Here is a 21,724-nt window from a genome sequence, read left to right as displayed (position 1 = left end):
TAGATATAAGAATGAAGAGTGAGAAATTTAGGCTCTTATAAAATTTTCATAAAAGCACGGAAGCATATTGCACATGTGATTTATATTTAGATGAATACAACACCGTGTATCAGTCCGAATTAGATGTATTACAAACAGGAATTCAAATTAAATAACGGAAAGCTGCATACGTCTTAGGATCATTTCCTTATCTCATGAAAGTCAACGCACTAAACATTTTTTTATTGTGACAAAGTGAATTTTAGGAAAAACAAGGTAATTTTTACAACAACCAGTAGAAAATATATCAGAAGCATATTAAAAATTTTTACATATCGCATTAGAGTTTTGGAATCAGATTGAGTTTGTTACAAATTAGATTGTATCAGAGAACTGCATCTGAAATGCACAAATTTTCCAACTGCATGGCAATAATTTCCCCATAGCCTTGCAAAAAAAAATCTGAGTAGAAGTGATAGTGAAATTACTCCTTAAGATCCTCTTTCTCAATAAACTGTAATTCAGCAAGCATGAAACTTCAGCTACACAGAAAATGATTGGGTAATCCATATAATAATCATAAACTGAATAGCTCTCAACCTTGTCCAAAAAAATACTCATCCCTTAAATAACTCAAAAGGAAATTAATAAGCGAAAATTCAGGATTGGTTTCCCTATAAACAAAACATAAGAGTTTCCGTAACTATTACTGAGCACTAACCATTTGACCATCTCCTTCCTGTTAATGTCAAGAACAGGAAACCTAGAGTTCCATCCCTGGCTCATGCCCACAGTTACAGCTGTTCTGACCCTTATCTTTATTTTGAAACCTGAACCACAAAAGGACAGTGTGATCTTTGCAAAGAGCATAGAATCTTCCATTAAAAGAAGCTTTAAAGATGACCTCATGGGGCCCGGCAGCGTGGCCTAGTGGCTAAAGTCTTCGCCTTGAAAGCCCTGGGATCCCATATGGGCTCTGGTTCTAATCCTGGCAGCTCCACTTCCCATCCAGCTCCCTGCTTGTGGCCTGGGAAAGCAGTCGAGGACAGCCCAAAGCCTTGGGACCCTGCACCTGTGTGGGAGACCTGGAAGAGGTTCCTGGTTCCTGGCTTTGGATCGGCGCAGCACCTGCTACTGCGGTCACTTGGGTAGTGAACCATTGGACGGAAGATCTTCCTCTCTGTCTCTTCTCCTCTCTGTATATCTGACTTTCCAATAAAAATATTACAAATTCAGATATACAGAGAGGAGGAGTGACAGAGAAGAAGATCTTCCATCCGATGGTTCACTCCCCAAGAGACTGCAATGGCCAGTGCAGCACTAATCTGAAGCCAGGAGCCAGAACTATATCTCTCAAGTCTTTAATCTATTGGATCGTTCCTTCTTTTGTTGTGTGTAAAACCTGGAAGAGGTTCCTGGTTCCCGGCTTCGGATTGGCATGCACCGGCCCATTGCGGCTCACTTGGGGAGTGAAACATCAGATGAAGATCTTCCTCTCTATCTCTCCTCTTCTCTGTATATCCGGCTTTCCAATAATAATAAAGTCTTAAAAAAAAAAAGATGACCTCATTTGGGAATTTTTAAGAAGAATCCTTTTTCTCAATAAAATACATATAAGAAGATGAGAGCTAAACAACTTGGGCTAAAGGATGGAATTTTCTGGAGCCTAAGTGCTGGTCTCCCCATCCTGTGCCTATAGTTCATCTAAGGACCACCAGGGTGTACAGCAGTCTGAATTACTGACATACTCCAACCTTCTCATTCAGTTTGGCAAATTTGATATATAGAGATTTTAAGGGACTTTCTGAAATGGAAAATTAATAGCAGATTTATTCTTGTATCTATAATAACAAACATTTGCTGAATAATTTATTTGAGTCAAGTACTGCTCAGTTTAGTTTTGTTGTTTCATTTTTTTTCTCTACAATAATCCTCTGATATATAGGCAATGCCAAGAGTGAGAAAATAATAAAATTGCCCAAGGTAACACATGTTTGTTTTCCTAGGCTCTGTTGCTTCATTGCTAAGGGCTACAAAAGATACTTTCTGGGGTCCAGTGCCTTAGTCTAGAAGCTAAAGTCCTTGCCTTGCATGTGCCAGGATCCCATATGGACACTGATTCTAATCCCAGTGGCCCTGATTCCCATCCAGCTCCCTGCTTGTGGCCTGGAAAAGCAGTCGAGGACGGGCCATCACCTTGGGACCCTGCACCCAGGTAGGAGGCCCAGAAGAGTCTCCAGACCCCTGACTTCAGATCAGCCCAGCTTCAGCTGTTGCAGCCACTTGGGGAGTGAATCCACAGATGGAAGAGGATTCAGGCAATAAGGATTTTATATATCATGAAAGGAGTCTTGATATTATCCTTTAATAAGTGGGAGCTATTAAATATTTCAACAAAGATATGATGTCATAGTTAAAAGAGACGTTTTGGCAGAAAAGCTGGAAAAAGGAAAATGGATCAGATAGCCAAATGCTGTAAGGCAGCTGAACAAGATAACTACCTAAGGCCCGGCGGCATGGCCTAGCCTTGAATGCACAGGAATCCCATATGGGCACTGGTTCTAATCCCGCAAGCCCCACTTCCCATCCAGCTCCCTGCCTGTGGCCTGGGAAAGCAGTGGAGGATGGCCCAAAGCCTTGGGACCCTGCACCCGCGTGGGAGACCTGGAAGAAGTTTCTGGCTCCTGGCTTTGGATTGGCTCAATTCAGGACATTTCAGTCATTTGAGGAGTGAACCAGTGCATAAAAGATCTTCCTCTTTGTTTCTCCTTCTCTCTGTAAAGCTGATCTGCCTTTCCAATTAAAAAAAAAAAAAAAATCTACAAGAAAAAAAAAGAGAGAGAGAGAGAAACCTTTGTTTCTTCCTTATGTCCTTCTTCCATTTCTTATTTCCTTCCCTTTCTCTTTCAGGAGAGAATTTCATCTGGTCTGAACAGAAACAGGGCTTAAGGCAGCTCAACATCCTGACCCAGCAGTGATAGGGCCTGGGGCCACACAGTCAGGGGCTGACTTGGCTCCAACTCCAAGGCCAGCCTCACTGGCGCAGGCAGGGCTCCGGTAAGGAAGACCATTCTAAGACACAGCACAAGAACCAAGGCTGGGGGCAACTGGGCCAGGTTAGTCTGTGGGATACTTATGAAAGCCATGTTGGGATGGATCTTGTAGAGATTCTTTAGGGTCACCTCAACTAGGTTATAGTACCAGCCAGTGAGTGTCAGGGCAGAGCAGGCCACACTGGACTGGGGTGTAGCACCCACTGGCACGTGTAAGAACTGGTTTTAGGAGCAGGTCTGGTAGTGGGTATTTGGGGATGCCTCTGCTAGGTTACAGCAGCACCCCCTGGTGTGTGTGAGAACTATATCTGAGAGCCGGCCAGGTAGGGGATCCTGTAGGATTCCTGTATTAGGATGCAGTACCCACCTGTGCACACAAGAGTGATGCTGGGCTAGGCTTGACCGTAGCATGTGCCAGTGCATGTGAGAACTGGGGCTACATCCAGGCCAGGCCAAGCTAAGCCATAACTCCCGCTGGGCAAATGCAAAAACTGGGGCTGGTGGTGGGCATAGTAGGGGTTTGTAGGGGTCACCCTGGTTAGGCTGCAGTATTCACTGGTGTGCATGAGAACTAGGTCTGGGAGCAAGCTGGGTTAGGCTAGTCTGTGGTACCCACCAATACCCACCATGAAAATTAGAGCTGGGGGTAGGACTGGCTGGAGTTATTCAGGGTTGTCCCGACTAGGCCACAGCACACAGCGGTGCACGCGCAAGCCAGACCTGGGGGCAGGTTGAACTGGGCTAGACTGCAAGCATCTGTCACTTCAGGCATGACCCAGGGCTGGGGGTGAGAATGACCAAGCAGCTGCATCCACTGGTACATGCATTGGCTGGTGTGGAGGACGGGGTGACAGACTGAACCCAACCCTGCACCAGCTGGCACACATGAGAACAAGGTCAAAAAACCTCCAAGGTGAGACTTCTTAGTGGGGTTTACCAACTAGACTGTAGCGGTCAATCCCTGACCTCAGAAAAAATCACATAGACATGTATTCCGATTCTGCAGCACATGTTGCAGGACGGGGCCACCTCAGTTGCTGACCTTCATACCAAGAATGGAGAGCATACCCAGATGAACACAAAACAGAGTCAGCTCACCTAGTCAACAGAAGACTTTAAGCACTTCATTGAAAGATTTAAAGAACAGTTTGAACAACATTCCAGGGCAGGCTCTATAGTAAGCACCTATGTATGTGGGCGCACTGAGACAGCCAACAAGCCTTAGACTTTCTTACTTCAGGTATAACAAAGCTGATAACCTCTCAAAAAAAAAAAAAAAAATCGAGACCATTCCTGTGACAGCCTTGGAACAATCTTCCCCACCATGTGGTGTCAAATGACTATTTCTCCGCCTTACCACTCTCTCCTGCTGGCCCCTCCCCCTCCAACCCAGAGGACACAGGAGTGAAAACTGAAACATTTACCCCACCCACCTTCCTCCCCTTAGCCTCTCCATCCTAATCAGAATCAGAGGCCCACATGGTTCTGTAACTACCTCACCATTGTAATAAATACTAAAATTTAAGTAAATAAATAAATATAAAAGAAAAAAGAAAGTGAAAAGACAAATCACAAAATATGAGAAAAGAGATGCAAACTATGTATCTGGTAAGGTTTTTAACAAATGTATGTTACAAGACACAGAGTGACAGCTCAACTGGCTGATCCTCCCCTGCAAGCGCCAGGATGCCATGTGGGTACCGGCTCATGTTCTGGCTGCTCTACTTCCCATCCAGCTCCCTGCTCCTAGCCTGGAAAAACAGTGGAGGACCCCCAAAGCCTTGGGACCCTGCAGCCTTGTGGGAGATCCCGAAGTTCCTGGTTCCCAGCTTTGGATCAGCTCATTTCTGGCCATTACAGCCATTTGGGGAGTGAACCAGCAGATGGAAGATCTTTCTGGCTCTCCTTCTCTCTGTGAATCTGCCTTTCCAATAAAAATAAACAAATGTTTAAACAACAAAATATATATATATATTATAAATGAGTATACGGTAATGTTATAGTTAAAATACATTTAAACCAAAATGGTCTCCATTCTCATCTTGCATAAAAGAATTTCCACACAGAAAAAGCAATGAGCAAAGCAAGACTTACTAGAGTCAGAAATCTCCTGCCAGAGCAACAAGGAGGCTGACCTCAAAATCTAGTTGAATTTTAAGCACAATTCAAGGAATAATCAATCAGAGGGAGGGGACAAAACCCACCAGAGGGCTGGAATTGCAATCCTGTCGGTGAAACAGAAACATAACACGTTAGGCGGACACAAAGATTATGTATTATATGAGTCCATCTAAGTAAGATATCCATAGACATAAGAAGTAAATGAATGGGCCCAGCAGCATGGCCTAGCGGCTAAAGTCCTCGCCTTGAAAGCCCTGGGATCCCATATGGGCACCGGTTCTAATCCCGGCAGCTCCACTTTCCATCCAGCTCCCTGCTTGTGGCCTGGGAAAGCAGTGGAGGACGGCCCAAAGCTTTGGGACCCTGCACCGCGTGGGAGATCCGGAAGAGGTTCCTGGTTCTTGGCTTCGGATCAGTGCACACCGGCCCCTTGCGGCTCACTTGGGGAATGAATCATCGGACGGAAGATCTTCCTCTCTGTCTCTCCTCCTCTCTGTATATCTGACTTTGTAATAAAATAAATAAATCTTTTTAAAAAAAAAAAAAGAAGTAAATGAACGTTAGGCAGGAAGGCTATTAATATAAACAGGATTTTGGGCCCAGCGGCGTGGCCTAGTGGCTAAAGTCCTTGCCTTGAACATGCCGGGATCCCATGTGGGCGCCGGTTCTAATCCCGGCAGCTACACTTCCCATCCAGCTCCCTGCTTGTGGCCTGGGAAAGCAGTTGAGGACAGCCCAAAGCCTTGGGACCCTGCACCCGCGTGGGAGACCTGGAGGAGGTTCCTGGTTCCTGGCTTCGGATCGACGCAGCACCAGCCGTTGCGGTTCACTTGGGGAGTGAATCATTGGATGGAGGATCTTCCTCTCTGTCTCTCCTCCTCTCTGTATATCTGACTTTGTAATAAAAATAAATAAATCTTTAAAAAAAGAAGAATATAAGCAGGAATTCCCAGTGGTTGAATGAGGGAAGAAACTCAGAAGTGTATATCGGAAGTAGACCAGCATTTGCACATTAAATGTCTTTTACATGTCCGATTACCTTCTTAGGTGGGTCCTGGCCCTCCCCTGCAGAGCGTTTAGGGGCATCTCCCATCTTTGTGCTAGGGTTGGGAGGAAAAGGGCTACTAGGTGCAAGAATCCTGAGCTGATAACGGTCACTGTAGGAATTTCAAGAATTCCTCCACCCAGCAATATCCCAGAAGAAGAAGCAGGGGGAGGGCAGAGCAGCTCAATATCAGAAAACACATCACATACACTCCAGCCTAAATGCGGACTGGGCTTTTGGTGCTTTTCTGAGTTACCTGCCTTGTCAACCAGGAGTATTACCTTCATTAAATTTGTTAGCTTGCTTGCTGCCAATCTCTTGTTTGATTTTTCACACTAAGACAAGGGCCTTTGTTTTAGTCATCTCCAGTAACATCAGTGGTTGCCAAGAGCTAAGGGAGATGGGAGTGGAGAAGGGGATAGGATTTTCCTTGGGGGTGATGACAATGTTTCGGAATTTGATAGTAATGATGGCTGCCCAGCTCTGTGAATTATACTAAGTCATTGGTCAAACACTTAAAGCTGTTGATTTATGGTATGTCAATTGTATCTCAATAAAACTGCCAAGTTTACTAAGCCACACGTAAAAATTAATCAATTACTATGTATAATTCCCAATGTCATGGTTGAAAAATTATCCTAAAAATATAATAATGAGACCCGGAACAATAACCTAGTGATTAAATCATTGCCTTGTATGCATCGGGATCCCATATAGGTGCTGGTTTGAATTTTCTCTCTGTATATCTGTCTTTCTGCCTTTCCAATAAAAAATAAAGTAACTCTTTTTTAAAAGATTTATTATTTATTTTTATTGCAAAGTCAGATATACAGAGAGGAGGAGAGACAGAGAGGAAGATCTTCCGTCCAATGATTCACTCCCCAAGTGGCCGCAAGAGCTGGTACTGCGCCAATCCGAAGCCAGGAGCCAGGAACTTCTTCCAGGTCTCCCACACGGGTGCAGGGTCCCAAGGCTTTAGGTCCTCCTCCACTGCTTTCCCAGGCCACAAGCAGGGAGCTGGATGGGAAGTGGGGCTTCCGGGATTAGAACTGGCACCCACTTGGGATCCCTGTGTGTTCAAGGCAAGGACCTTAACCATTACGTTATCGCGCTGGACCCCTCAATCTTAAAAAAAAAAAAGGCAGATCAGATTTACAGAGAGAGCAAGAAACAGAGAAAGATCCTCCATCCAGCTGATCTGGAGCCAGGAGCTTCTTTTGGATCTCTCAAGTGGGTACAGGGTTCTCCTCCACTACTTTCCTATTATATAAACTGGGAGCTGAATTGAAAGCAGAGCAACTTGGAATCAAATGAGTGCCCATGTGGATGCCTGCCTCTGCCTGCCCCTGTCCCTAACAAAACAGCTCAGTGCAGGCAGCTCTGAGCAGCCTCTCAGTTTCCTGCCAGCATGCCAGGCTGCCCTAATTGTAGTTTTAGTTTTGGGCAGGATATGGAAACCTCATGGGCTATTTATTGTTTTTGATTTGTCAGATGAATGTTTGAACTAAAAATCCTTGAAAACCCCTCCTGTTGTCAAATTCCTACAATTCTGTGCCCCTGAGATAGTTAAAATAGGAGTAGCTACTGGCTTCTAAAGTGTGTCCCAACAATTCCAGATTTTTAAGGAACTGGGACAAAGGTCAAACAGTCCCTAGGCTATACCCACCTTTCCCAAACCTACCTAATCAACAGCAAATTTTGGATGAGATAATGACTAGGTATAAGCCTGTAGCAACGCTCGAGCAGGTCTGAACAAAGGGCAGCTGGTTTTCACTGATCTTTCTTATCTCTTAGATAAAGGCAGTTAATGGACCTTAAATACAAACAAAAACTCAGGTTACCAAGTATCCCAGGAAGAGGGAGGAGGGACAGTGTATCTGTCTCCGGGGTGGGGGTGGGAGAGGGAGCCCTCAAGGAGAGGCAGCACCAAAGGTCGCTCCTGGGCTGGAAAAAGCCCACTCCCACGCCTGTTGTAGGGCAGGTGAGCACTCAGCCGTCACCTGCAGAAGGCAGCTGAGGGATTGCAGCAGGTTGTGCTTGCCAAGGAGCTGCCAAGGGGGATGCGCAGGATGAGCAGCAGGAGAGTCCCAGCACAGAAACAGGCTCAGCAGACACATTCCTGATGCATTCTTAGTGGGGATTGTACATTCTCAACATTGGCAGCATCTGTGAGCTGGATCTCAGGGCCAACACCACCTGCATTTTCACAAGATCTTCTGTGTATGAATGCTTGAGTGAAACCAAACACTACTGACTTCACAAAGAAACCATGCTGGCTGTACCAAATGACAGGGGAATCCCTGAATACATGAGCCATTGCATGTTTCTGTGAATTGGGTCAACTTTAATACAGAAACGGCTGGAGTTTAAAACACTACCTCATGCTAAAAACAATAAAATCATTTTCTGATTCTAGAAACTGTCAATATAAGCATAGTTTACTCTGATACATCATAGCTAAAAATAACATGATTTCTCAGTGCAAATAAAGATGAATTCCAACGTTTCTACTGTTCAGTACATCTGACCCATGAGCACTCTACACCAATTTCACTTACCTAACAGAATACTACACACATACCTGACATTCAATAAACAGTTGATACAACTGCTAACTTAAAGGGTAAGTTTTGTGGAATATGAGTTATATGCTTAGAAGAAAGAAAGAGAGAGAGAGAAAGAAAGAAAGAAAAGGAAATGTAGGAGTGGGAATGTGTTATCCCAGAAACACATATGTCTTTAAACTCCATGAGAGCAGAGTCCATGCTAAGGTTGTTCATCATATCCTTAGCACAGATCAGCCATGTGAGCACCATGTGGCAGAGGAAATATTTAAGTAAGTGAATGGAATACAGGTTGATTTTGTGTAAACTGTGCCTGATAATAATTGTATCATAGCCACCCCTCAACTATGAAAACAATATTAAAAAATAAAATTAAAAATAAAAAAAATACATAGAATACTATTAGGGTACCTTTGGAGGACCCCACGCTAATGTAAATCCCCCTGATGTGTGTGAGATTTGCCCCTCAGAGGTAACCTGACAGGAGTTTGAAAAATTTCTCTGTTAGGACACAGCTGAGTGAGTGCAAGAATCAAGATTGGGAGCGGAAAGCAGGAGAGGACGGCCCAATGGATTGGGACCCTGCACCTACGTTGGAGACCCGGAAGAGGTTCCTGGTTCCCGGCATCGGATCGGCGCGCACCGGCCCGTTGCGGCTCACTTGGGGAGTGAATCATCGGACGGAAGATATTCCTCTCTGTCTCTCCTCCTCTGTGTATATCTGGCTGTAATAAAACGAATAAATCTTTAAAAAAAAAAAAAAAAAAAAAAAGATTGGGAGCAGCCCAGACCAGGCCAGGTTACAGTACTCACTGGCATACATGTGGGTCAGGTCTGGGGTGGGCCAGCCTGAGCTTGTCCATAGTACCCACTGGAAGATGTGAAAACCAGGACAGGGTGCAGGACAAACCAGGTTGGGCTATAGCACCGACCAGTTCACATTAGGGCTGGAAATGGGGGCAGTCCAGGCTGGTCTATGCTGCAACATCAGCCAACATGAGCTGCAACTGGGGGCTTACCCAGCCAAGCCAGACTGCAGACCTATTGGTGAATTCTGAGGTGGAGCAAGTCATGCAGTCTAGGCTGCAGCTCCCATCAGTTCATTTAAGATCCGAGATGGGACAGCAAGCCCAGTAGGAGAGCTGCAGAGATCCCCCTGCTTGGCCACTGCGCCTACTGGTGAGTGTGAGAGCTGGGACTGGGGGCTGACCAATCCTGGGCAGGGCTACAACACCTGTTGGGCTGCATATAAGCTGGGTTGGGGGAGAGGCAGGTTGAGCTAAGTGACCATATTCACTGGTGCATGTATACATCAGAGTTAAATGCAGGATGGTTGGGATTTGCCTCTGCATTGGCTAGCAGATACAGGTACTGGGACTGGGGTGAAGTCCTGTTAGACTAGATGGTAAAACCACCTGGGAAGCACAAGATCCAGGGCTGTGAGTGGGCCTAGTAGGAAAATTGTGGGAACTCGTCTGATGGGCTGCAGCTACCACTGGTAAACATGAAACCAGTGCTGGGGGCATGCCTGGCTGGACAGACAGTAGCACCTGCCAGCCTAAGTGCATGCTGGATAGTGGGGTTGGTCGGACTAAGATAGGATTCAATGCCCTTTGATGTGTACAAGTGCCGAATGGGATGTGGGACACAGCGGACCAGTCTGATGCACATACTGACACGTCAGGAACCATGGATGGGGTGAGCCTGGTGGGGGTTATTGGGAGTTGCTCCAGCTAGGCTGCAGCACTCACTGGTGTACTTGAGGGCTGAGTGTATTGTGAGCAGTGCTAGGTTGGGCTGCAGCATTCATTGGTTTGTGTATGAAATGGAGATGGGGACAGAACTGACCAAGTGTCTGCAACTACCAGTATGTGTGTAGGCTGATGTGGGTGACAGACTGAGCCAGATTCCACATTGGTTGGCACACACTGGAGTAGGGTTGGGGTGACCTCAGACGAGATTTCTTTGAGGACCCTCCCCATCCCCCACCAACTGGATCACTGGACTCAAAACTCCAATCACAGTGAAAATCACAAGATCTGTGGTCTGACCATGGAGTGCAAGTGTCAGAACTAAGGTTCCTCAGTTGTTGACGCCTGTGCAGTAGATGGCATGCCTAGATGCACATGGGGGACAATGACAACCAGTTCTTTGAGGCCTGCAGAGGACATCTAGTATCACGGAGGGCAGAACAAATTAGGTAGCTCTCCCAGTCATGCTTTGACAGTGAATATTCGATAAATCGAGACTCTAAGGTCTACTATTTTTAGCAATTGATTTTGAAAATATTTCCTCAACTTTGGAGTAAGGAAATGAACAGCATTTCAGAGCTATCAAAACCACTTAAGCAGCATCCTTGGAATGTGCTGTACATAGGGGACACTGAGATATCGGGTGGTTGTCCCCCCATCCACAGGTCCTGAAGCTGCATTCTCTCCTTGTCTCCCCAATTTCCCCAGATACAGGAAGAAAAAAGGATATTGGAGGCAGCTGTCTCATCCATTTTCCCCCATTCCTTGACTCTCCCACCCTAATCAGTGGTCCACATGGGCATGCATCCTTCTCAACTATAAAAACATCATCAAAAGTAAAATGAATGCATTATTAAAAATAATAAATACTTTTGCTTAAGAAAAAGAATGCTGTCGATATCAGAAGTTATTTCCTTTAAGATCTTGTTGTATACCTATTTCTGAAGAGTTCTGGCTTCTAGTTGCCTTGCATTAATATAAAAGAGCTAAGAAATATATATTCAGTAAGATATTGCCTGACAATGGCTTTGAATTTTCACCATCTTTGGATGTGTAAATATTCTTACAGTATTTTTCATGACAGTAAAACACATATGTTCGCTATAGAAAATTTTCAAAATAGAGGAAAGTGTGATGAAAAAAACTACCAAAAATATGTTAATATTAAGTATACCCAAATACTTCTGGGCTCATGATATGAATGTCAGCAACTTAACACTACAATGAAACTGGCATCAAATTTATATACTCACAAAAGATTTTACAAGTGTTTAGCTAACTGCATGCTAAGTAAGTGTATGTCTGGTGTCTCACACACTTGTATGTGCAGATAAAAGCATGAACTAGGGCCTAGCACCATGGCCCAGTGGCTAAATCCTCACCTTATACACACTGTGTGCTAGTTCATGTCTCAGCTGCTCCACTTCCCATCAAGCTCCCTGCCTGTGATCTGTGAAGGCAGTGGATTATGGATCAAAGCCTTGGGACCTGGACCCACATGGGAGACCTGGAAGAAGCTCCTGGCTTCTGGGTTTGGATTGGCTCAGCTTCAGCTGTTGTGGTCATTTGGGGAGTGATCCAGTGGACAGAAGACCTTTCTGTCTCTCTATAAATCTGCCTTTCCAATACAAATAATAAATCTTAACAACAACAAAATAAAAAAGCCTTTGAAATCTTACTATGGACTGATGGGTGATGACTAAACCAGGAAAGCAAAGGTAAATAGGCAGACAACACTGAAACAGAGCTAAGGTACAAGTAAAGCAGGGTTCCGCTATGGTACTCGGCATGAACCTGACAACACTGCAGAGGCAAGTGTGTATCTGGAGAGTAAATGAGATGAGCATTCAACGAGACAGAGAGCGTTTCAAGTGTGTATCACATGCGGCCTGTCTTAACTCAGTGATGGCAACTAGTCTGGCAAGTTCTTCTTGTCCCCTTAGGAGAAAAGCTTGTAGAAACAGATAATTCTTGCACAATGTCTTTGGGCTTCACACCTTTAGGTTTTTATGGAAAGACCCCAAGAAGAGATTATATCTAACGACTAGGGAAGAAACTTTTCCAGCTAAGCTAATTATTTCCCCTGTGATTTTTGTCTATAAGACTGAAGACACAGTATCTCAATCTGAGGCGTGTGGGTGGAGCTTGTCAGGAATTTGAGTGACTACAAGCCCAACATAGAACAAAAGTGAAAAACATGTCAAAGATCAGATCCAAAATATAAGGAATAATGTAAACTAAAGTTAGAATCCAAAGCTAGGTTCACAAAACAGCATCAAAGCAGAAAATTTCAATAGTAAGATTTCAAAGGCAAAGAGTACCGGAAGTGTGATGTCAAATGGTAACATTTCTGTGTATTTTTTCTAAAGTAGATTAAAAATGTAAACAGTTGACCACAGGAGTGGATCTGGCAGGGCAGGACGGGAAATGAGATCAGTTTATCCTGCATTTGGGCAAAGGTTCACACCAGACAGTCAATCCTGATACCTAACTGCATGTTATGTTACGGATTAAATAAACTACTCCAGGTATTTAGCAGGCAACACTAAATGCTTTAGAGTTGTCTAAACTTTTGTGTTAAGGGTGAGTCCCTGAGAACTAATTTTCAGTTGTGATGTTTATAGGCAAAAAAGATTTAGTGACTCACTTGAAAAGAAGCTATTATTTGCAGATTTGTCTAAGAATTACCATTTGCATGCCACGACAAGCTCAGATTTTCTGCCAAAAATCCAAATGGCATTTTGGCCTACTGAGTTAAGTGGCAGCTTGGGATGACCTCATCCCACCACTATCACAGTGCAGGTTCAGCTCTCAGCTATTACACCTCTAATCCAACATCCCACTAAGGCATACTGGTAGGCAGCAGATGGCAGCTTAAGTTTGGGCCCCTGCACTCATGTGAGAGACTCAGATGGAGTTTTTAACTCCTTGTTTCAGCCTGTCCCAGGCCTGGCTGTTGCAGGCATTTGATGAGTGACCCAGAAAATGGACGATCTCTTGCTCTGCTGCTAATACTCTGTCTCTTTGCCTTTCAAATTGAATTTAAAAATCTTTTTTTTTTGAAAGTTTTTTTTTAATCTTTTTTTTGGTTATATTTTTGACAATCTTTACATAGTTAATTAGGGTAAAAAATGTTCAAGGACTATAGGAATGAAAATGGGTAAGACTATTATTTCCATATTGTTTCCTTCATGTTTAAAGGGGGGTATTAAGGGAGAAGGCCCACCCAATTTCCCACCCTTCCCAGGTCATGGATGTAGGGCATGTTCTGAGATACTTGCTCAAGTGGTTTTGATGGTTTACCAGTTATGAATCGCTGCCAATCTTGCCACTCCAACACGATGAGGTCTTTGAAGGATCCACTGATTGACATAGTCCATCATAGAGTCTCTGTTTGCCCCATATTTCACTGCCAACATATAGCTGAAATGGTTGATTGACCTGTTCTGTCTTCTGTCTTTTCTTGGTTAGGGTTCTGATGTTGTAGATATAAATTCTGGTGATTATTTCTTTGTGTTTCATAGGTTTTGGTTTTGCCTAGAGCTACATGGTCCAAATAACTTGACTTCAGGAGCAGAAATAATCAGCCAAGCGATAAATTCAAGCATTTAAAAATTTCCCTTTTTTCTAATATGAAATACACATAAAGCTATTGATAATCACCACACTACCCATATCAGGCAAATTTTTTCAAAACACACACATGGGCTAACTATATTTTTACTGTATTTCAAAATACACCACTGAAAAGTTTTATGCACCAACCAAATAGAAACACTTCCAACTGACTCAGAAAACATTCCATAAAAAGGTCTGCAGCCAAGCTAGTGCCCACAGTACAGGCCAATTTAATCTCAAAAGTCCTCTGGTAAAATGGGTTAGTGCACTTTTATGACATTGTAGCCAAGTGCACATGGTTGTTTTGCTACAAAATTACTTCAAGCATTACTGGAGCTTAGCCCTCTGACTCTCCGCCCTTCCCCATCCCTGTGCTTGGCGGATCAGCTCAGCTAATGTCCTTATCTGCTTCTTCTTTGGATTGCTTTGTTCCCATTCCACCTGGCATAAGAATAAAGAGAGGACAGACACAAAACATCCTTATATGACAAAGTAGACGTCATCTCCACAGGGAGGCATTTGCTGCTCTCTTAAAAAGAGTAAGGCTTTAAAAAAAATAAAAAGCAAGCCTGGCTTACCATGAAAATCTAGCTGTTCTCTGCTTTAGTTTCCTTCACAGTCTACTTCTGACAGACCTTCTTTTCCTTTCTCTTTAAAGATTTATTTATTTATTTCAAAAGCAGAGTTATAGAGAGAGCCATCTTCCATCTGCTGCTTCACTTCCAAAATAACTACAATAGCCAGATCTGGGCCAAGCTGAAGCCAGGAGCCAGGAACTCCACTTAGGTGTCCCTCTCGGGTGGCAAGGGCCCTGTCCCAGCCACATTAATAGGAACCTGGATTGGAAATGAAGCAGTAGGACCTGGTTTGAGTCATCCATCTCTGCTATCCAAGGCCACAGAGAGCTGGACCAGAAGCGTAGGAGCTGGGACATGATGGAATGCTGGTGCCTGAAGTGGAGGATTAGCCTGTTGAATCACAGCGCAGACCCAAAAATAAACAAATCTTTAAAAAATAAAGGGGTCCAATGCGGTAGCCTCATGGCTAAAGTCCCTGCCTTGCATGCGCCAGGATCCCATATGGGCGTTGGTTCGTATCTCTGCTGCTCTACTTCCCTGCTTGTGGCCTGGGACAGCAGCAGAGGACAGCCCAAAGCCTTGGGACCCTGCACCTGTGTGGGAGACCTGGAAAAAGCTCCTGGCTCCTGGTTCCTGGCTCCTGACTTCGGATTGGCTTAGCTCTGGCCGTTGTGGCCACTTGGGGAGTGAACCAAGGGACGAAGATCTTCTTCTCTGTCAATCTTCTCTGTAAATCTGACTTTCCAATTAAAATAGGCAAATCTTTAAAAAATAAAAAAAAAAACAAGAAAAGGTCATGCTTTGCATTTGCATACTTGGGTTCTAGTACTAGCTTTTCGTTAATAGATCCTGTGAGTCAACGGTAATGTTTCAGGTAATTTGAGTTCATTGATTGCAATGGTTTTGCCCAATATTGGCCACTGAGGACATTTTAGTGGGGAAAAAAGTTACCATGGGTTAACATTTCCTATCATTCAGGTGTTACTGCACTAAATAAACAAATTACCTCCAACATCCAGTATGAGGAAAGAAACATTCAGTTCTTTTAGTTCCTATGAGCAAATAATCTGGGAGTGACTTTCTAAAGATAATGTCACCTTTCTCAACACATTATCTGTTTTTTGCTCTATAGTGAATCAGAACATGGAAAACATCTTCTGTAGTTCTGCCTTAAAAAAAAATTCTATTTATTTAAAAAGTTGCAGAGAAGACAAGAGAGAGATCATCTGCTTGGTTCACTCTCAAAGGCACCCGGAGATGGGAACAGCACAGAGGCTCAATAGACTAAACCTCTACCCTGCGGTGCTGGTATTCCATATGGGCACAGATTCATGTTCCTGCTACTCTATTTTCATTTTTGTTTTGAAATACTTATTTTTACTGGAAATGCAGAGTTAGAGAGGAGAGACAGACAGATCTTCTACGCATTGGTTCACTCCTCAAATGGCTGCAACAGTTGGAGCTGATCAGATCTGAAGGCAGGAGCCAGAAGCTTCCTGCTCTCCCATGCGGGTTCAGGTCTCATTCTCGACTATTTTCCAAGGCCACAAACAGGAAGCTGGATGGGAAGTGGAGCAGCCAGGACAAGATCTCCATTTTCAATCCAGCTGTTATGACCTGGGAAAGCAGCAGAGCCTGGCTCAAGACCTTAGGGCACTGCACCCACATTGGAGAACTTGAAGAAGCTCTTGGCTCCCAGCTTTGGATCAGTTCAGCTCTGGCCATTGCAGCCATTTGGGGAATGAGCCAGTAGATGGAAGACCTTCTCTCTCTGTCCCTCCTTCTCTATGTAAAATCTGCCTTCCAAATAAAAATGATACATCTTTTTTTTTAAAGCTTTATTTATCTTTATTGCAAAGTCAGATATACAGAAATAGGAGGAGAGACAGAGAGAAATATCTTCCATCCAATGATTCACTCCCCAAGTGACTGAAATGGCTGGTGCTGCGCCAGTCCAAAGCCAGGAAACAGGAGCTGTTCCAGGTCTTCCATGTGGTGCAGGGTCCCAAGGCTTTAGGCCACCCTTGACTGCTTTCCCAGGCCACAAGCAGAGAGCTGGATGGGAAGCGGGGCTGCCGGGATTAGAACCGGTACCCATCCCTGTGCGTTCAAGGCGAGGACTTCAGCCTCTAGGCCACACTCTGGGTCCCAAAAATGATACATCTTAAAAACAAAAAGGTACATGGGGAGGAAACAGAGCAGCTGGGACTTGAACCGGTGTCTGTATGAGATGCTGACATTGTAGATAGCCACTTTACTGCTTTGCCATGATAGAGATCCCTGCTCTTGCCGCGCCATGGTTTCCACAATGCCATGACTCGGATGATCCCTGCTCTTTCAAATAAATAAATACATCTTTCAAATTTAAAATATGTATTTATTTTATTTGAAAGGCAGAGCTATAAAGGCTTATAAAACATGGAACTCTGAATTTCTCACATGGGTGGCAGAATTATAAGTATAAATGCCATTTGCTTCTTCTAGCAGGGAGGTGGACTGGAAGTTGAGTAGCTGATAACTTTACTTCTGGCCCAGCAGAAGGGCATAAATACCACAAGACAGACCATAAAGACAGGCTGCCTTCACACATGCTGAGTACAGATTACTGAACTACTTAATACTCAGAGCTTACTATAAACTAACAGTTAATCTTACTTCTTTACAAACATCATTCTCCTCACTTTTCAGATGAGAAAAGGTCAAGTTACTTGCCTGAGGATGGAGTGGAGTGGAGGAAAGCAAAAGAAAACACAGATTGATACACACCACCCACTCCACAGGTATTGAGAGACTACCATATATTGGGTTATTTTGCTAAGCACAGGGCATCCAGGTAGGAACATGACAAATGAGCACACACATATGTGACCCCTATACCACAAGGAAATGCTTAGAAGCTTTTGAAGCAACGTGTCATGTTGCATTACCAAAGATGGCAGTGAGCATGCCAGGCCAGAAAACATCAAGAAGCTTTTTTTTGTTGTTGTAGTTGTTAAGATTTATTTATTTTTATTGCAAAGTCAGATATATAGAGACATATAGAGAGGAGGAGAGACAGAGAAGAAGGTCTTCTGTCAAATGATTCACTCCCCAAGTGACTGCTAGGCTAGTGCTGCAACGATCAGAAGCCAGGAGCCAGGAACCTCTTCCAGGTCTCCCACGCGGGTGCAGGGTCCCAAAGCATTGGGCCATCCTGGACTGCTTTCCCAGGCCACAAGCAGGGAACTGGATGGGAAGTGGAGCTGCTGGGATTAGAACCGGCGCCCATGAGGGATCCTGGTGTGCCCAAGGCAGTGACCCTAGTTGTTAGGTCACCGCACTGGGTCCCGTCAAGGATCTTTTTTTTTTTTTTTAATATTCATTTATTCATTAATTACATTGCATTACATGACTGGGATTCCCCCCCCTTCACCCCAAACCCTTCCCCCATCATGAATTCCTTCACCTTGATGCATAACCACAGCTCAAGTTCCGTTGAGATTCCCTAATTAAAAGTTTACACCATACAGAGTCCAGCATCCCACTTGTCCAGTTCAAGTTCAACGGCCTCTTAGGGAGGCCCCCGTCAAGGATCTTTTAAGCACAACATTCTTATTCCATTCTTCAATAGGCTCAGGGAATCTTTTTTTTCTCAGGGAATCTTCCAATGAATTCTTGTATCTAGACAGGCTCAACTGAAGCTGTGATTCTATTATGACCATAATAATTTTGCAACAATTCACAAAACCACACACTGGTCACTAACAGTGACTTCAGCTGAGAAATTAATCCCCAACATAACAGGTTCACTCAATGAAATTCTGGTGGAAAATGGCAATGACAAACTTTTGGCCCTAGTAATTATGACTTTGACCATATCAAAAAAATAGAAGTGAGGGCCCAGTGCGGTAGCCTGGTGGTCAAGTCCTAGCCTTGCACATGCCAGGATTTCATATAGGCTCTGGTTCTAATCATGGCAGCCCCACTTCCCATCCAACTCCATGCTTGTGGCCTGGGAAGGCAGTTGAGGACCGCACAAAGCCTTGGGACCCTGCACCACATGGAAGACCCGGAAGAGCTCCTGGCTCCTGCCTTTGGATCCGCTTATCTCCAGCCCCCAGCCATCGTGGCTACCTGGGGAGTGAATCAGCAGATGGAAGATCTGTGTCCCTTCTGTAAATCTGCCTTGCCAATAAAGGCAAACACGTAAGTTTCTTTTTCTATGGATACGGTGGAAAATACTGGTTTTAATTAAATGAACGTACTCATAACACCTATAATACACTCAGACATATGAGATGAATAAAATAAAAAGTATTACTAGGCTTACCAGAATTTTTATTTTTGCCAGGAAGTAACCAAATTCTATTTCAAATCATTTGCTTCTTCCCCGAAGAATTACAAAGTTAATGTGAAAAACATCTTGGGACATTTTCATTACGGTGAAAGCACAGTGAGCGCACGAGTCTGCAGACGAGGCAGGAGGGTGCTGATTAAATGAGCGATTTCCACGTAGGGTCTTCCCATCCTGAAACCTGTGCTCAAGGAGCGAAACCGAGAGCCGCCCAAGACTCGCCCGGGGGCGCCGCAGCCGCGCAGGGCTTCTCCCGCTAGCCTGGAGCGCCCCGACAAGCCGGGCTAGGGGATCCCAATTTCCCAGTCTGGGAGGGAAACTTCACGGCGCACTCGGCATTCTCCAAGTGACCTTGAGTCACTCGGCGTTCACTTTCTCTTCTCAAAACCCCAGGAGGAGATGCCGCCACCTGCCTGAGGCTAAGCCAATAAAGCCACATCACACGACGAGTCTGGGCCCCGCAGCAAGGGGTGCCAGGCAGCGCCCTCAGAACTTTCTACTGAGCTGTTTCTTTGCCTGAGCAGCAGCGCTGCCGCGCACGAGGGTCTCCGGGGCGGCTGGTTCGAGAACGCGCGCCTGAGGCGCCGCGGGGAGGGCCAAGCCCCGGCTGAGCCGCGTCCCCGCGGCCTCCGCGCTCCCGGGGGCGGGCCCGAGCGCTGCCCCGCCCCGCCGCTCCTCCCCCACGCCCTCTCACCGCCCCCGCAGTAGGGAAGGGAGGGGGGAAGGTGCTGTTCTGTGGAGAGGGGCGGAAGGAGGGGGAGGAAAAAAGAAAAAGGGAACAGAAACATGGCGGTCAGCTCCTGGGACGGCCGCACCGCCCGCAACTCGTAGGGAGCGCGCTGCCCGCACTGCTGGGCTCCCCGAGACCGAGGCGCCAATCTGGGCTCGCCCCGCCGGCCGTTAGCCCGGGTAGCAGGCGGCGCCCCTGGGGACCCTGCCCGCGAGGCGGCGCAGGCGCACAGGGGACCGCGGCGGCGGCGGCGGCCGGAGCTAGTCCTCCGCCCTACCCTGCCGAGCCTAGGGCGCCCAGGCCGCGGACCGGCGCTTTCATGCCCCAGGAAGGAGCTGCGCTGCGGGAACGCTGATTGAGGGGCCGGCGGCAGGTGAGTTTGCGGCGCTGGGCCGCCTTCCCGCCGGGCCGCGCTCCGAGCCAGGGAGGGCGCGCGGCAGGTAGCAACTCGGAGGCTGGGCTTGGAGTGACCTGCCTGCAGGGGGTCCCCGGGGAGGCGCAGAGCGGCTGGGGTACCGGTCTTCTTGGCCTAGTTTCTCCGCCGTTTCCGGGGCGGGGAGTCCCAGGAGCCTGCGGGATGGGATGGGGGGAGAGGCTGCTCCAGGAAGGGCCTGCCGGCACTCTCTCGCGGGCCCTTGAGAACTTGTTGCGTGTGAGCGCGACCGGTCTGGGCCCGAGGGACTGCTGGGGGCCACAGACCCCTAGGTGGGAAGGGGCGGGCACAGGGTTCCCACGGAGAACTGGGCCGGGTGGTGGGAGACCCCCTGAGCGTGTGCAGGCATTTGGGTGGGTAGGGGAGACGAAGGATCTGCAACGGTCAGGGGAGAGACTAGGATCAGGGTCCAGGGCAGGTGTCGCAGGTGAATGGTAGCATTTCCTCTCGGTCTTAACGTGGCCAAACCTCAGGACTCCTTTGTTGGGGTTGACTTTGAGCGAGGCAGGTGCCTTTCAAGTTCGAAGTGACTAAACACAAATACAGCCAAGTCGTGAGCCCCTAGCGCTGACTTCTCGTAGAACTTTTCTGCCCTGGAGATGCTGTCATAGTTTTTCCTCCGCCGTTGCAGCTTCGTAGGCCTTATCCCTCCCAGACTGTGCTTTACCAGAACGAAGAAGGAATGACCCCGTTTTTAAATAGTACTCCTTCTCCCTATTGTATGTGTACGTGTTTCACACGGGAATACTGAAAGCAGTTACTGAAGCTATTGGTGAGGGAAAGTGTTATCTCCAGTCAATTGGAGATTGTGAAGCGTAGTGTCCTGAGAAATTGACCCGCTCAGCTCGCTTGTGTACAAGCCGGTGCTCCTAGACGCTCATTTATGGTAGGAATAGCGCTTCGCAGCTGTCTCGCTGTTCGCGAAGCGAGAAGTATTGGTAAGACTGAGAAAGGCATCAAGGCCAAGGCGCGGACGTTCTCAGTAAATACTTAATTTGATATGATCATTTATATTAACTATCCAAAATGCAGAACATTGTTTGCTTTTTCTGTTCGCGGAAAATGCAAAAGGAAAACTTCGTGTCTGAGCATCAGAGGGAACTTATCTTGGGAAAACAGCATGGGGGAAGGGGAGAATGGAAGGGGAAATCCCTGTGCCCATGGAGCCGCTGTGTCACGAAAAATAAAAATTAAGAAAAAAAAGGATATTTATCCTTAACCATGGAGGGGGAAAGCCTGTAGTTTCTAGTCTCGCTGTTTTTTAAATTGGGAAGGCAGAGTAAGAGAGGGAGAGACAGATCGTTCCTTCACTGGTTTACTCCCTGAATGCCCCTGACAGCTTGGACTGAACCAGGCTGAAGCTGGGATCGAGTAACTACCTGGGTTGTAGGAACCCAAGTATTGAGACCATCAGCCACTACTTTCTAGATGTGTTAGTAGGCAGCCGGATTGGAAGACAAGTAACTTGGACTCAGACCAGCACTTTGATACGGAATGGGGAAGTTCCAGATGTGCCACA

The 21,724-nt window shown here is 46.0% G+C and overlaps 1 protein-coding gene across 2 annotated transcripts in view; it reads left to right on the top strand.

Annotated features, from left to right (window-relative positions):
• Positions 1-19,795: 19,795 nt before the first annotated feature.
• Positions 19,796-21,724, top strand: part of DENND4C (DENN domain containing 4C) — a 119,058-nt gene continuing 117,129 nt past the window's right edge. For both annotated transcript variants that reach the window (XM_004581082.3, XM_036496749.2), the window contains exon 1: positions 19,796-20,145. The gene's annotated coding sequence lies outside the window, so the exon portion shown is untranslated. The remainder of the gene's footprint in view (positions 20,146-21,724) is intronic.

Source organism: Ochotona princeps, chromosome 14 (assembly GCF_030435755.1).
Source record: "Ochotona princeps isolate mOchPri1 chromosome 14, mOchPri1.hap1, whole genome shotgun sequence".
Lineage (NCBI taxonomy): Eukaryota > Metazoa > Chordata > Mammalia > Lagomorpha > Ochotonidae > Ochotona > Ochotona princeps.
Note: the sequence above shows the minus strand (reverse complement) of the source record. Positions and strands in the feature narration are given on the sequence as shown.